The following is a 13585-nucleotide window of genomic DNA, read 5'->3' on the forward strand; positions in this document are numbered from 1 at the left end:
ATGCGTACAGAATATTTAGATAAAGTAAAAACAACATCAAAGAATATTTTACTGCGCACAACTCTTGATTTTGTGCCGGCATATGGATGCACAATTGCTCTAGATGGTTGCACAAATTGCCAGAAGAAACCATTGATTAATGTGATGTTGATTTGTCCAAGAGGTGCCATCTTTCTTGAAGGCGATTGATACATCCCTGAAAGAAAAAACTAGTGTATATCTTGCTGGTGTTTATGAGCGTTTGATTAGAAGAGCAGGGGGACCAAATATGTGACAGGCATTGTCACAGATAATGCATCTAACTACAAAGCAGTTGGAAAAGAAATTGAAGCAAAGTATCCAGAGATTACATGGTCTCCATGTGCTGCTCACACTTTGAATTTTCTCTTAAAGGACTTTTGAAAAGTTCCTTCTATTAAGAAAACTCTTCTAGATGCAAACCACTTCGTGAATTTTAGAACAAAGTCCCCAACAAAAAATTTACAGATTTTTTGTGTGACCCGTTTTGCGACAGCATATTACGTTCTCTCCACATTGCAGCAGGTAAAAGCAACCCTTATTGAAATAGTGGCAGATAGAAGATGGGACATTTGGCTTCCAAATGCTATCAGCTTGTAAACTCTCCTGTTTTTTGGAGAAATGTACACAAAATAGTTACTGTCACAGAACCTTTCACTCATCTAATACGATTAGTGGACAAAGAAGCCTCTATATTTGGACGGGTTTACTAGTACATGCATGAAGCCACTCGCAAGTTAAAAGATAGTACATCTTATGCAGGAAAAAAGAAAGCCATGATGATGACATTTGTCAAAAGAAGATGGGAGCAGTTGCATACTCCTTTACATGGAGCAGGTTTTGTCTTGGATCCCAAGTTCCAGATGCACGAGCAATCTTCAAACAATGAAGTGATCAGTGATTTCAAGAAAGTGTGTGCTCAACTATTAGACAATGTGGATGGACAGGTGGCATACACACAGGAGACGGCATATACTAGTAGAGAGGGAACGTTTGGGGATCCTTGGCATATAGATGCTATCAAGACGATGAGCACACCAATTTGGTGGAAAGAGTGCAGTAGAGAAAAAGTGGAACTTCAACATGTGGCTGTGAGAGTATTGTCTGTTTTTGCCTCAAGTGGTAGCTGTGAAAGAAACTGGTCTTCATTCACTTTCATGCATACTACAAAACAAAATCGATTAAGTCCTAAACAAGTTGCGGACTTGGTGTATGTATTTTGTAACATGCGACTTATGCATAATCCTGCGAAGTTAGCCACACATGCCACAGAAGAAAGCTTTGGGCGCTTCCAAACACACGAAGCAGTTGAAAATGACCTCAAATCTTATGATGAAATGGAATGGAACCCGGAAGATATTGATCCGAAATGTTCAGATGTCGAAGAAATTGATGACATGGTGTCTGTGATTGAGGGGACGGATGAGCTGTAAACTTTGTACTATATTCTCAATTAATTTTTCAATGCAAAAATTATGTGGAGTTTAGCTTTACAATCCATACCTTCTCTCTCTCTCTCTCTCTCTCTCTCTCTCTCTCTCTCTCTCTCCATCTACTCTCTATCATTGTTAAAAAGAGGGTAGTAGAGACAACATAACTTACACAATTGCAACAACATCTGTCACGTCCATTTGTTCCAACAAATAGAGATTTACATACCAAAAAGAGGTTTTGATTACTAATCTTGAGATTTAAGATACAAAAAGAGCTATGTATTGTTTGGGAGATTTAATTTAAATCATGGGCTTGTTCTCCAAAGAGATCAAATGCACGAAATTCCGAATTGCCAACTGAATCACTTGGGCCGGCATTGCCTATCTCTTCTTTGTTAACAGGCCCATACCTTGCCTCGTACCATGCCAACTTTCTTTCTAGATTTGCTATATGAGCATGCAACATGGCTGGGGTCTCTCCTTGACTTGCCAAATCTACACCTTGGGTTGTAAGATGCTCAATAACTGTGGTTTCTTTGGGAAAATATGTGTAACCTCTCTTGCGAGGAGGGTCTTCTTGATTAGCTTCCCGTGCATGAATCTTCTCGGCTGGGCGCTCTTTCCCAACACCTTCATGTAGTGGGATGATCGTTCCAATCAACTTTGAGTTGCAATACATAGTAGCAATAACATTGTTGCACAAAGTAAATTGCCACTTGATTATTATTTGGTGGCGATCTGTACACTTGGATAAATCTTGCAAGGATATTTCGTGCGAGGATAGTGTGTTGCAGATCTGAAACCTTCAAGGGAGCAGAAGCCTTAGCATTTCCACTGACTCGAAATAATGTGTTGCATACAAAGTGATTCGGGCATAACTGACTGCATTGCTTGTAATTCAATGGCTCCCCTTGAAGTTCTCATTTGTCTTGTTGGGTTGCAGCCAAAGCGTTGAGATCTCCTTGAGCCACCCAAATCTCTTCCTCTTTGTAAATTTGTTGAGCCAATGCATGATTAAGCAAAGGATCATTAGGCTGTTGTGCGTTCTAGTCGGGAGCAATATCTTCCATAACTAAAATGCAAAATAATAAACTTTAGCGAGACAAGTCTTAGCACTTGAAAAAGAGAGATAGTTTAGAGAATTGAGTGATCTAACTTGAAATACTTTAAAACTTCAACTTGAAGAACTTTAAAAACATTGCCACGTGACACCACACGTTGCACACGTGACACCATTAATGCCAAAAAAGTTGATTACTAGGTTTAATCATCAATAGGTCTCAAGCCAGATTTGGTTACAATATGATAGCCAACATTATGGTTTCCATTCAAACAAAGGCTTAAATCCCATATCTTAGGTCTATCTAAGGGTTTGGGATATTTTCTACTAGCAAGATGTTTGTTTATATTGCGCAAAAATTTGCGCTTGAGAACCTTTGTGAGCTCTGGACTACATGCAAGCAAGCGCCTAAGAATATACGAGAGACTTTATATATCAGATGCCTTAGTGAATGGAGGAGGATTGGTGATGATTTTTCAGGGGCAGTCCATGGATAATCTCGCTCAAATTGAGCTCTACATTGAGGGGTGAGATTTGGCAGTTTAGGAAATGTTGCCAAAGTGTTCGATGGTGTACTTTGTCCCCAGTCCGCAATGCCCTCGCTCGCCAAATGGAGTAGAATATTTCTAGTGTGTAGATCATTGTGAATAAATTAGTGACTATGCACGAATTTAATTGTCTGCAAAAGAGCATTTCATTTTGGCAAAATGTTGTCTGTGAACTGTTGTACAGTTCTAGATGTGTGTTGGAACTCTCTGATTGCAGGCTTGCTTCCATCATGATGACATGCTTGAATCCACTGCTCAAGATGACCTCCATTCCAAAGCTTGAAGATCAACATAGGTCTTTTGCTATACCGAACAAGAGCATAGGGCAATATCATGCCACAATGTTGAACAGTTGTAGCAGTTGCCTCCTCTAGCACGATCTGCAATGTCTGCTTGCTTCCTATTTGGTCTTTGTATATCTTCGCCGCATAGATGGGATCTTTGAATAGAGGATGAGCCACTAATACTTGTTTCACATTTGCAAAACATCCCTCACCTAATTGAGGTGCTTGCAAGTGAAAGATGGAATGCTCCCCAAGTAAGTGTAGGACAGGAGGACACATCGTATCATCCAGATTTACTTCGGAGGATTGAGCACCTGATGGAGGAGGTACATCCTCTTCTGTCCTAGGACATTTTGAAGAGCCTTCAATCTTATCTTTGCTCTTCAATTCTGAATGTAGTTGTGCTATAAGCTGCATTCGCTCTTTGATTCCAGGTTTGGTTTTGATTTCTGAATGAACAATACTTTCAAAACTTCTAGTGATCTGGCCTAATAATTGCTTTACTGTGTTATGCATCACTCCATTAGTGCGCAGAGATGGGTCAAATGAAAGTGGGAATGCACTGCACAACTTCAGCCAACATTTTTCCACAAGTTCAATCACAAAATCATAGAACTTTGCCTGCAGCGGATCAAATGCTCGTCGCAAATGATCATCTGAAGCTCCATAGAGAGACAAAATAAGAGCATCACTAATAATTTTGCAATGTTGACGCGTTAACTTTGTCTCTACATGACTGAAGCCTAAAAATACATGAAGGAAATATAAGTAAGGTAAATCCAGAATAGATAGTGAATCCAATCTCCTTGCAGTGCCACACGATGGTCATTAGCAACCAAGGAAGATGGATTTGGCAACCCTAAACCCCTCTCTACAGTGCGACATGGTGGTCAGCAACAACTAGAGACGAGGAATCTATTAAACCCAATCTCCTTTCAGTGCGATGCAATGGTCAGCAGCAACCAAGGATGATGGATTTAAAATCCTAAACCCCTCCCTGTAGTGCGACACGGTGGTCAGTAACAATCAGAGACAAAGAATCTATTAAATCCAATCTCCTTGCAGTGCAACGTGATGGTCAGCAACAACCAAGGACGATGGATTTGACAACCCTAAACCCCTCCCTGCAGTGCGACATGGTGGTCAGCAAACAACCAAAGACGATGAATCTATTTTTTTAAATCCAATCTTCCAATAGTGTGATGCAATGGTCAGCAATAACTAGGAAGAAAAGATGCATGATAGCTAACTCCTCCCTGTAGTGTGACTCGGTGGTCAGCAAAAACCAGGGACAGAAAGTCTAATTGTACAACCTAAGCTACTCCCTGAAGTGCGACACGGAGATTAGTAACAGTCAAGGATGAAGCATCTAAAGTCTGATCCCCCTTGCAGTGTGTCACGAGGATCAACACAGCCAAGGACGGGTGTCTAAACCTGCAGACTAACACTGAGGTGTGAGCAAAGCTCCATAGCAATAGCTCTAGTAAAAAACAAAATACAAACTAACACTGAGGTGCGAGCAAAGCTCCACAACAACACTGTTAGCAAATTAACTGCAAAAAAAACACATAAAAAACACTATAAGAAAAATCACCTGCTCTGTGGCTCACTGCGGATGTGTTGTGCTTGCTCTCTACTACTCTCTCTAAAGCTCCAGCAACTCTGTCTCTATCTCTCTAGCAATCACAATTCCAGCAGTTCGTTTGAACTGCCACGGTGCCCTTTTTTTATAAGTATAAATATATTTCGATCGAAATATAGTTCAATCGAAAACTTTTTTTGTTCGGATATCCGTGTATAATATACAACATATAAATCTGTAATATACGTACAATTTATAATATACGGGCGTATAAATGCAACTTAGCTCTACTTTGTCTTCCCTCGTAAGAGAAAGTTACATGCACTTTTTGGTCACCTTGGGAAGTGAGATGGTGGTTGATTTTAAAATGGAGATGCCTTCGGAGAATATCGATGGAAAAAAAAAATCTCTACATATCACGACCTGGCAGTGCAACAAAGAAGGGGTAGGTGGCAAGGTATGCAAGCAAGGGAGGCCTCATTGATGAGCGACACTCTCTCTTTCCCTACCCTTTCACACATGATGCCACCAACTCCAATAGCGTGTTCCTTTTTGAAGAGAATCTACATAGAGCGAACATTGAGGAGTTGTTTATCTAGTTGTAGGTTAGTGATCCAACTAGGAATGGCAGTGAATGTACCTAGATCCAGTTGCTGCATATATACAAACACCCCTTATTATAGTAATGCTTGTCAATGCCCTGCAGGCCATGGGCCATTGTCCTGGGACGGTGTGTTTCTTAGCTTATACCTTAGTATAAGTAGAGTGAAAATTAAATAGTCAAGAGAGAGCAAGAGGCAATGATCTGCATGGGTAGATCTTGTTATTGAAAGGACAAACAGCGAGAGGGAAAAGAGGGTGATCACAATGCAGATGAAGGCACATGCGAAAGGAGAGGGGGATGTGCAGGAACAACAGCAAATGAGTTGCCTTTCCTTCTACTAAAGTCCCTTGGGGGAAGCTTCTTGTCTAATTAATATAAAAGTTTAGAATAGACCTAGTAGAGTATGGTGGTACCGTTTTATTTTCATTGGGAGGGGGGAGTCTTTTTTTTAATTTTAAAAAACTCTCTCTTTTTTTGTGATCCTTTAGGGAGGCTCTGTTATACTTTTCTTTTCAAAAGTGTTTTAAAACAAATATCTCCCTCAAAGGATGTGCATCGTCGCACACCTTTTGAGCAAGATTTTCTTTTTTACTACAAAAACTCAGAGAGAGAGAGAGAGAGAGAGAGAGAGAGAGAGAGAGAGATTGAATTATCATCTACAGAGGTCATATATGACCTATGGGACTAGAAACAAAACATTACAAAGGATTCCATCTGATACATATCAGTTAAGGATTGAGGGTCCATCGAGGGGTGAAAAAAAAAAAGATAAGGTGGGATGAACAAAACCTAAGATGAGGTAGGTGAGGAGGAGGGAGCCGGTTTGGGAGTTCGGAACTCTTGGATGATGGCTTTACCTCCTCGATAAACTGCCCATTTCCTTGCTATGCGCGCTTCTCGCCTCTTTTGGAGTTCGGCCTTCTTCTGTTTGAGTTGGGTGGGTGTGAGATCTTCAGCAAACCAAATTTTTGTGTCCTTGAGAAGCCTCGATTGCTCAAGGAGCTTGAATCGATCCGCTTTGGTTTTGAATGTAAGAATTGCATGGTTGGTGCGATGCTCGTGAAAAAGAGTGGTGACTGTTGCTGAATCCCATTGTATCATGGGGGTTGTTGTTCGGATACGAGCGAAGGACTCGTGAAACTTGAGGTCCCCTTATCCTTTCCAATCACTTGGAAGCCCGCCAGTGCGAACATTGAGAGCGATATCATCTTGTCGCTGTTGTTTGTGTAGCGTGGACACAACACGATCTTCAACTTTGCGAGAGATGGCATACTGCACTTGAGTTTTGACTTTCTTCGCGAGGGTCGTTTCTACTTCCGCTTTTGTTTCGTTGAACTTGATTTCCATCTGTTTTATCCCTTCCTTTTTGGAGTTCTCCATTTGGTGAGCCAAGACTCAATGAGAAGGAGTCTTTGCTTCAGCTCCTCTTTTTCCTTGCGAAGTATTTCGACTTCAGTTTGAAGAAAAGCGATGCTATCTATCTTGGGGGGCATAGCTACGACCCCGGAAAATGTAAGCTTCCCTCGGGATGAGGCTCGAATGGCCATGGTATGCACTCGGGCTTAAGCAGAAATGTGGGCGTGCCTCTGTCGGGCAGTGAACAAGCAGTCAAACTGAACTGGCAAGGCTCTGTCGGTGGCTTCTATCGCACAATGGTATGCACTCGGGCTTAAGAAAAAATTAAAATTCAAGCACTGTCGGACAGTGGCTCTGTCGGGCAGATCTGGGCGGGAATCAGCGTCTGTGGGGAGCTAGTTGATTGGAATCAGCTGCAGTCGGAGCCAACCAGAGTCTTGCAGAGCCAGTTAGCGCTTGTGGTCTTGGAGCCAGACAAACAGACACGAGCAGGGCAAAAAAAAAACTATGTAAGGGGGGCGAGGCTATGGATTAATGCCCCCCCAAGGGTAGCCCCTCGCCCAAGGGGAAGCTTGGGGGGCTGGAGAAGGCAACGGGTTACAGACAGAGAGCTAGGGTTTGAGAGAGAGAGAGAGAGAGAGAGAGAGAGAGAGAGAGAGAGAGAGAGAGAGAGAGAGAGAGAGAGAGAGAGAGAGAGAGAGAGAGAGAGAGAGAGAGAGAGAGAGAGAGAGGGGCTAAAAAAAACAATTTTCCTAACCGATGAAAATAAGGGCAAACTTGGATTTCTTTTCCTTTTTAAATAAAAACTTGAAGCTTTGTCGATAATTACATTAAAACTTGTGCAAATTTTTTAGTTTTCCCAAAAGCAAGCTCAAAATCTAGCCCAAATTTTACAATTTTGGTCGTTGAAATACAATGGAGAGTTTCAAAATAAAAGGTCCATTCACTTTCGTATGGTAGAATGGCTTCTAAGTCTCTTATCACACTAAGGCGCCTGCCCCACCCTCCTTTTGTAGATGGTCGCCGTTAACATTGTTGTCACACTAGACTTGAAAACAAAAGCTGCACATTTTTCTCATCGAATGAGAGTAGCTCAGGTGGTTAAACCTTTGGATTAGATTATATCTGTCAAGGTTTGATGCCTCTAAAATGAACTCCTGCATGCACTTTTTGCAGCTGGCCGTTGCTTGGAGAAATTGGTTGAGGGTACAAGGCCATCCCTTTGACAAGGTGTGGAGGCCAACTTTTTCCTTTTCATTTGTAAATGGTTGGCTTCCACCTCCACATGGCCTTCGCTTCTCTGCCCTAATGTGACATGGGCTTAAGAAAAATCACTCTTCTCACTTGAAAGTACTATGAACTCTCTCTCTCTCTCTCTCTCTCTCTCTCTCTCTCTCTCTCTCTCTCTCTCTCTCTCTCTCTCTCTGATGGAGAAGAGGACTCAACAACTAGGCTTCCGACAATTTTAAGAGTCTCAAATATGAATAGACACCATCTCAAGGAACATTACACTTTTGTCAATTTTGAAATTCAATATCACTCAATAATTAGGCTTTTGACACATGGCACTTCTCATGCCCTCATTCTCCCTCTTCTTGGGGCCCTGATTACCTGTCTCTTTCAATTATAAGAGCTAGATACTATACATATTATGAATATTCTCTCTCCCTCATTTTCTTGCCTAACTAATAATCCACACCCACATGTACGCTTTGTCTAGCTTGTGCAGCACTACACCTTAAGGCTTACCCTACACCTCTAGTAGCTTCCATCTAAGGCTATATTCATGAGAAGATGTGGAGTATGAGAGAAAGAGAAAGAGAGAGAGAGAGAGAGAGAGAGAGAGAGAGAGAGAGAGAGCATGTGAGAGGAGACACCGATTGGTACGCTATGTTCAAAAAGAGAAGGGAGTGCATTTGTAGCAAGAGAGAAAGAGCAAGGGGATGTCAGAGGAGAGATAGATAGCATGCGGCATGTCTATGCCCTAAAACTCTTGGATTCAAAACCTCATAAGTCAAGTCTCTTGAATAAGGACGTGAAGATAAGAATTGGCACACATAGATCACTGCTCTATCAGGATTTGAAGGTGGTTCTGTGTATGCTATGGGGAGAGAGAGAGAGAGAGAGAGAGAGAGAGAGAGAGAGAGAGAGTATAGAAGAAAACTATAGACATGGTCCCTAGGTGGCATGCCTCCCTTTGCTTCATCCTTGATATTGAGGATGGGTCTCAAACCGCACCATATACGACAACATGGGCCCATGCGGTATAAATATTCGCTCGGATTTTGATTCGCTCAAGAAATGTCACTGGGTGTATGGTAAGACTCTTGTTGATGCAGGAGTTTAACTTTGTGATTGTTCACACTCCTGGTAAAGAGAATGCTATAGCAGATTACTTAAGCAAATTGAAATTGGAGAAGAGCTAGTAGGTGTTAAACATGATCTACCTGATGCTGAGTTGTTTGAAGTTCAAAATGCAATATGTGAATCATTGTATGATCATATGTTGATAATGCTGACAGATGGCACAATGCCAAATAGGTTTTATAGGAGACCAAACAAGAAAGTTTTCCCTTAAAAATAGACCCTTTTTGGTTATAGTAGGAGCTTTATATAGGAAAGGGATTGATCAAGTGACCAAAAGATATGTTCCAAATTTTGAACAGAAAGTTGTATTGCAGGAAGCTCATTCAGGTGTAGCAGGTGGACACTTTTCACGTGACATAAAAGGTAAAAAGGTGTTGCAAGATGGATTGTGGTGGCCCACTGTGTTGAAGGATGTCCCATGAGCATGCCAAAATTTGTGTTATTTGTTAAAAACTTGGTCAGCCTAATTCTAGAGATAGGATGTTTGATCATCCTATATTGCCTTTGGAACCATTTTAGAAGTGGGGAGTAGACTCTGTGGGACTTGTAAAGCTCACTACAAGTAAACGATGCAAATATAATTTGGTTTGTATCGACTATTGTACCAAATGGGTGGAGATTGTAGCTCTCAAGAATAACAAATCTCATAGTGTAGCTAGATTTCTTTATCATAATATCATGATCAGGTTTGGTTTCCGTGTGGAGTTGGTGAGTGATAGAGGAAGTCCTTTTCTCAATGAGGTGATTTTTGAATTGACAAAAACTCATATGATCATGCAAAAGAAATCTACAGCTTATCATCCTCGGGACAATGGACAAGCTGAGAGCACAAATAAGAATTTGGTCAGAATATTGAAGAAGATTGTTCAGGAAAATCGAAAAGATTGGGATCAGAAGTTGGATTCGGCATTGTGATCTTTTAGAATAGCTTTCAAGGTAACAACATGTATGACTCCATTCAAATTGGTGTATGGTCTTCAAGTTGTAGCTCCCATGGAATTGTGGTGCCAAGCCTCAGAGGGAGTGCATTAAAAATGAGTCATAAGTTGTGAGTCAAATATAGGTGCAAATACCTAATGCAACTTGAAGAGGACTAATTGGTCAGTTCTTACATCACTGAGGTGATTCAAACAAGGAGAAAAGAATGGGTCAGTATGGATGTTAAATTTAAGGTCTTCTAGGTTGGAGATTGGGTAATGCTTTAAATTCTAGATTATATGTATGGTTGCAAAGAACAGGGTTGCAGACCTTTGCATCTCTTCCATGGGGTGAGTGAAAGTGTAACTATAATGCTAAATCATAGGTAGAAATTCTCAGGAAAACTAAAGGCATGATTTCTAGCACTCATTCCTTAACCCCTAAACTGGTAGCAGAGGTGTTTAAAATTCCATTGAAAGGTGTGACCATGATCCCTAAGTGCTTAGAAATGTTGTTGAAAAAGGATTTTGGTGCTATTGAAGGTGGCAGGAGATATAACATGCTAAGAATGTGAATTATGTAAGGAGGGAATAGTTAAAGTGGTATCTTGAAAAGATGTGCTTTTTAATAAAGTTTGACTATATGTCAAAGGAGAATTATTGCAGAGCAAGGGGGTATAGTGAATTGGGGTAATTGGTTGTATGAAAAGATTTATGATGAAGTTTATCTGTTAGATAAAAGGAAAAGTCAAAATGGTAGTAGATTATGTGCATATTTGGTTGCTTTGTTTACATTTTCCCACCCCTCAAGGCTTGAGGTTGATTGTATTATTCTCGAGGGCATTTATGATACATTCATTCATTATTGTGATTTTTGCACAAAAAAAAAGAATCCATTGAGTATCATCTTACAAAAAGACAGTTCCCTATGAAACTTTTGTAATATTTGCCCCCTCTAGGATTCTTCCTTAGATCTTTGTAGGTGTTCTCACCTTCAAAATTAAAATTTTTAGAGGTAAATTTCAAAATTTGCTAGGTGGGATCATACTAAATTGTTTTTTGTTTAGCACTTCAATAGGCAATGCTTTTTTCGAAAAAACACGCAGAAAAGGGCAACCCTCTGCTATATTTGAAGTTTTTTACACTAAATTTCTTTGAGTTTTGTGGGCGCTTTCACCTTCAAGGTGGAATTTAGAGGTAAAACTAAAAATTTGTAGGTGGGATTGAACTAAACTTAGGTTTTTTGTGAGCATCGGTGAGTGATGGTCCCTTGGATGGGTGTAGAAACTGTGGTAGCAAGTTTCTCTTGGGACCAAAAAGAGAAGCAAAGTCCTTTTTAGGTGGTGGTTGAATTGGTCTCCCCTACCGACAATGTTGTGGTTAGGCCTATCATGATTGGCTTTATCTTGCCTTTTTTTTTTTAACAGACATGTATGTATGGAATCCATTAAACATCATCTTACAAAATAAAAGTAAAGTAAAGCTATGCATATGCCTATGAACCTTCTGGAATCTTTGCCCCCTCAAGGCACATGTAGGTAGGAATTGCTTCATCCCTATGATTTTTCTTCTTTGTAGATGTTCTCACCATCAAAATTAAAACTACAAGATTAAGGTAGAACTCAAAATTTGTTAGGTGGTATTGCACTAAACCAGTTTTTTGGCATGCAAAAGGCCATAGGGAAGGTTGAGAAAATATGCATCATCCTTTGAAGTGTTGATATAGAGGTTGTCGATGGTGGATAAGTGTACTCTTTGATTGAAAAGGAAGGTTTTATGAAGAGTATATCTTCCTTTATAATGTAAATGGGTCTTTCTATCATTGTAACTTGGTCCTTTAATCTAATGCTCACTTAACTTCCTTTTTGGCCTGAATAAGGCCATAGCGTTGTGGTGGAAAAATGGTGCAATTTTTCAACCATTGATGTAGAGGTTACCGATGGTAGACATGTATCTTCTTTAGTTGAAAAGAAAGGTTTTATAAAGATTATATCTTTTTTTTATAATGTAGAGGTTACTTCTCTCTTGAAATCATATTCATCCTCGACATGAGGTAGAAGAGATAAAGTCTCAGTCATTAGTCTACGTTTCTTAGTGGGTAGAGGATCCCTTTTCACCCTGTGACATCATTCTAGAATGGATGACTAGTCCATTTGGTGCTTGGGAGACGAAGCTACCATCGCAAGCATGTCTGTTCTTTAGTCCATATCATACTCCCAAAGTAGAGTGACAAATTCTACTTGGTGTTTGAGTGATGTTGTCATCACAAACATGATTCTAAGCATGCATACTATTTAAATTTGTGCACAAAAAAGGATTAGTCTCATAAGACAAAAACATTGTTCATTTAGAAAGCACTTACATTTGCTTACTCTAGTGCAACATTGTAAGCATTGACAACGTTCATAATATCCTTAAGTTGTATTCCTTGCATCCATCTAGCATCTTCAAAAGGATAATTTTTGAACTTATTAAGATACCATCGGATAATCTTACCATGTTGTAGTACCGTGTCTTCATGCCAAAGGATAGCTTCGGGTTGTAGCACCTCTTCTTGGTCTTCGATTTCTGGAGGCTCTTCAATAATTGGTTCTCTTTGTGGATCTCCCTTGTGGGGCTTAAGTAGGCTCACATGAAAAGCATTGTGTATGAGCCAATGGTTGGGTAACTTGAGTTGATAATCCATTGTAAGAAATGCGGAATACAATAAGGATCTAGTAGCAAGGAGAGTAGAGAGAGATACGATGCAAAGTAGATTAGTAGCAAATAAAAAAATTTAGATTACCACACTATTACAAAGTGATGGCGTCATCCACCCATGCGCTCTCAAGATAGAGCTTATATGGCGATTTAGACAACTAGAGCTAGGAATACAAGGGACTAACAATCCCTACACAAGTATGTGTTGTGTGCGTCAAGTGTGCACACCATTCTACCGAATTACTCATGAGAAGGCCTCCTTATATAGATGTAAGGGAGCCTCTAACGCCCATGTGCAGCCGCCCTTAGATAGCCAAGTCCAACTAGGACTCTCCCATGCACCCATGTGTAGCGTCTTTTGGGTAGACAAGTTCTCCTAGAAATCGGCCACCGGCCAAGGAAATCCAGCCATCGGCCAATGACCACTGACCACCGACCACCGGCCAAAGACCACCGGATGGCCATTTTCCGATTATCTTCCGGCCATCGTCCGGCCAAGATATTCTGGCGAAAAGGAATATTTCGACGAAGGGAAAAAAAGTCTCGGGGGCGGAACCCTAAAGTTGCCCCTGAATTTTCTCCGTACCATCCACGATCACAAATAGAGATCTCATCAGCGTGCAAAGCTGGAATCCACCAAATATATGTGCACCATTGGCTTCTCCTCATATGGGGGCCTTACAAACTGTGTAGCATTTATTGTGGTGGCAAAACTG

This window comes from Adiantum capillus-veneris, chromosome 21 (assembly GCF_014529385.1).
Source record: "Adiantum capillus-veneris isolate H3 chromosome 21, ASM1452938v2, whole genome shotgun sequence".
Lineage (NCBI taxonomy): Eukaryota > Viridiplantae > Streptophyta > Polypodiopsida > Polypodiales > Pteridaceae > Adiantum > Adiantum capillus-veneris.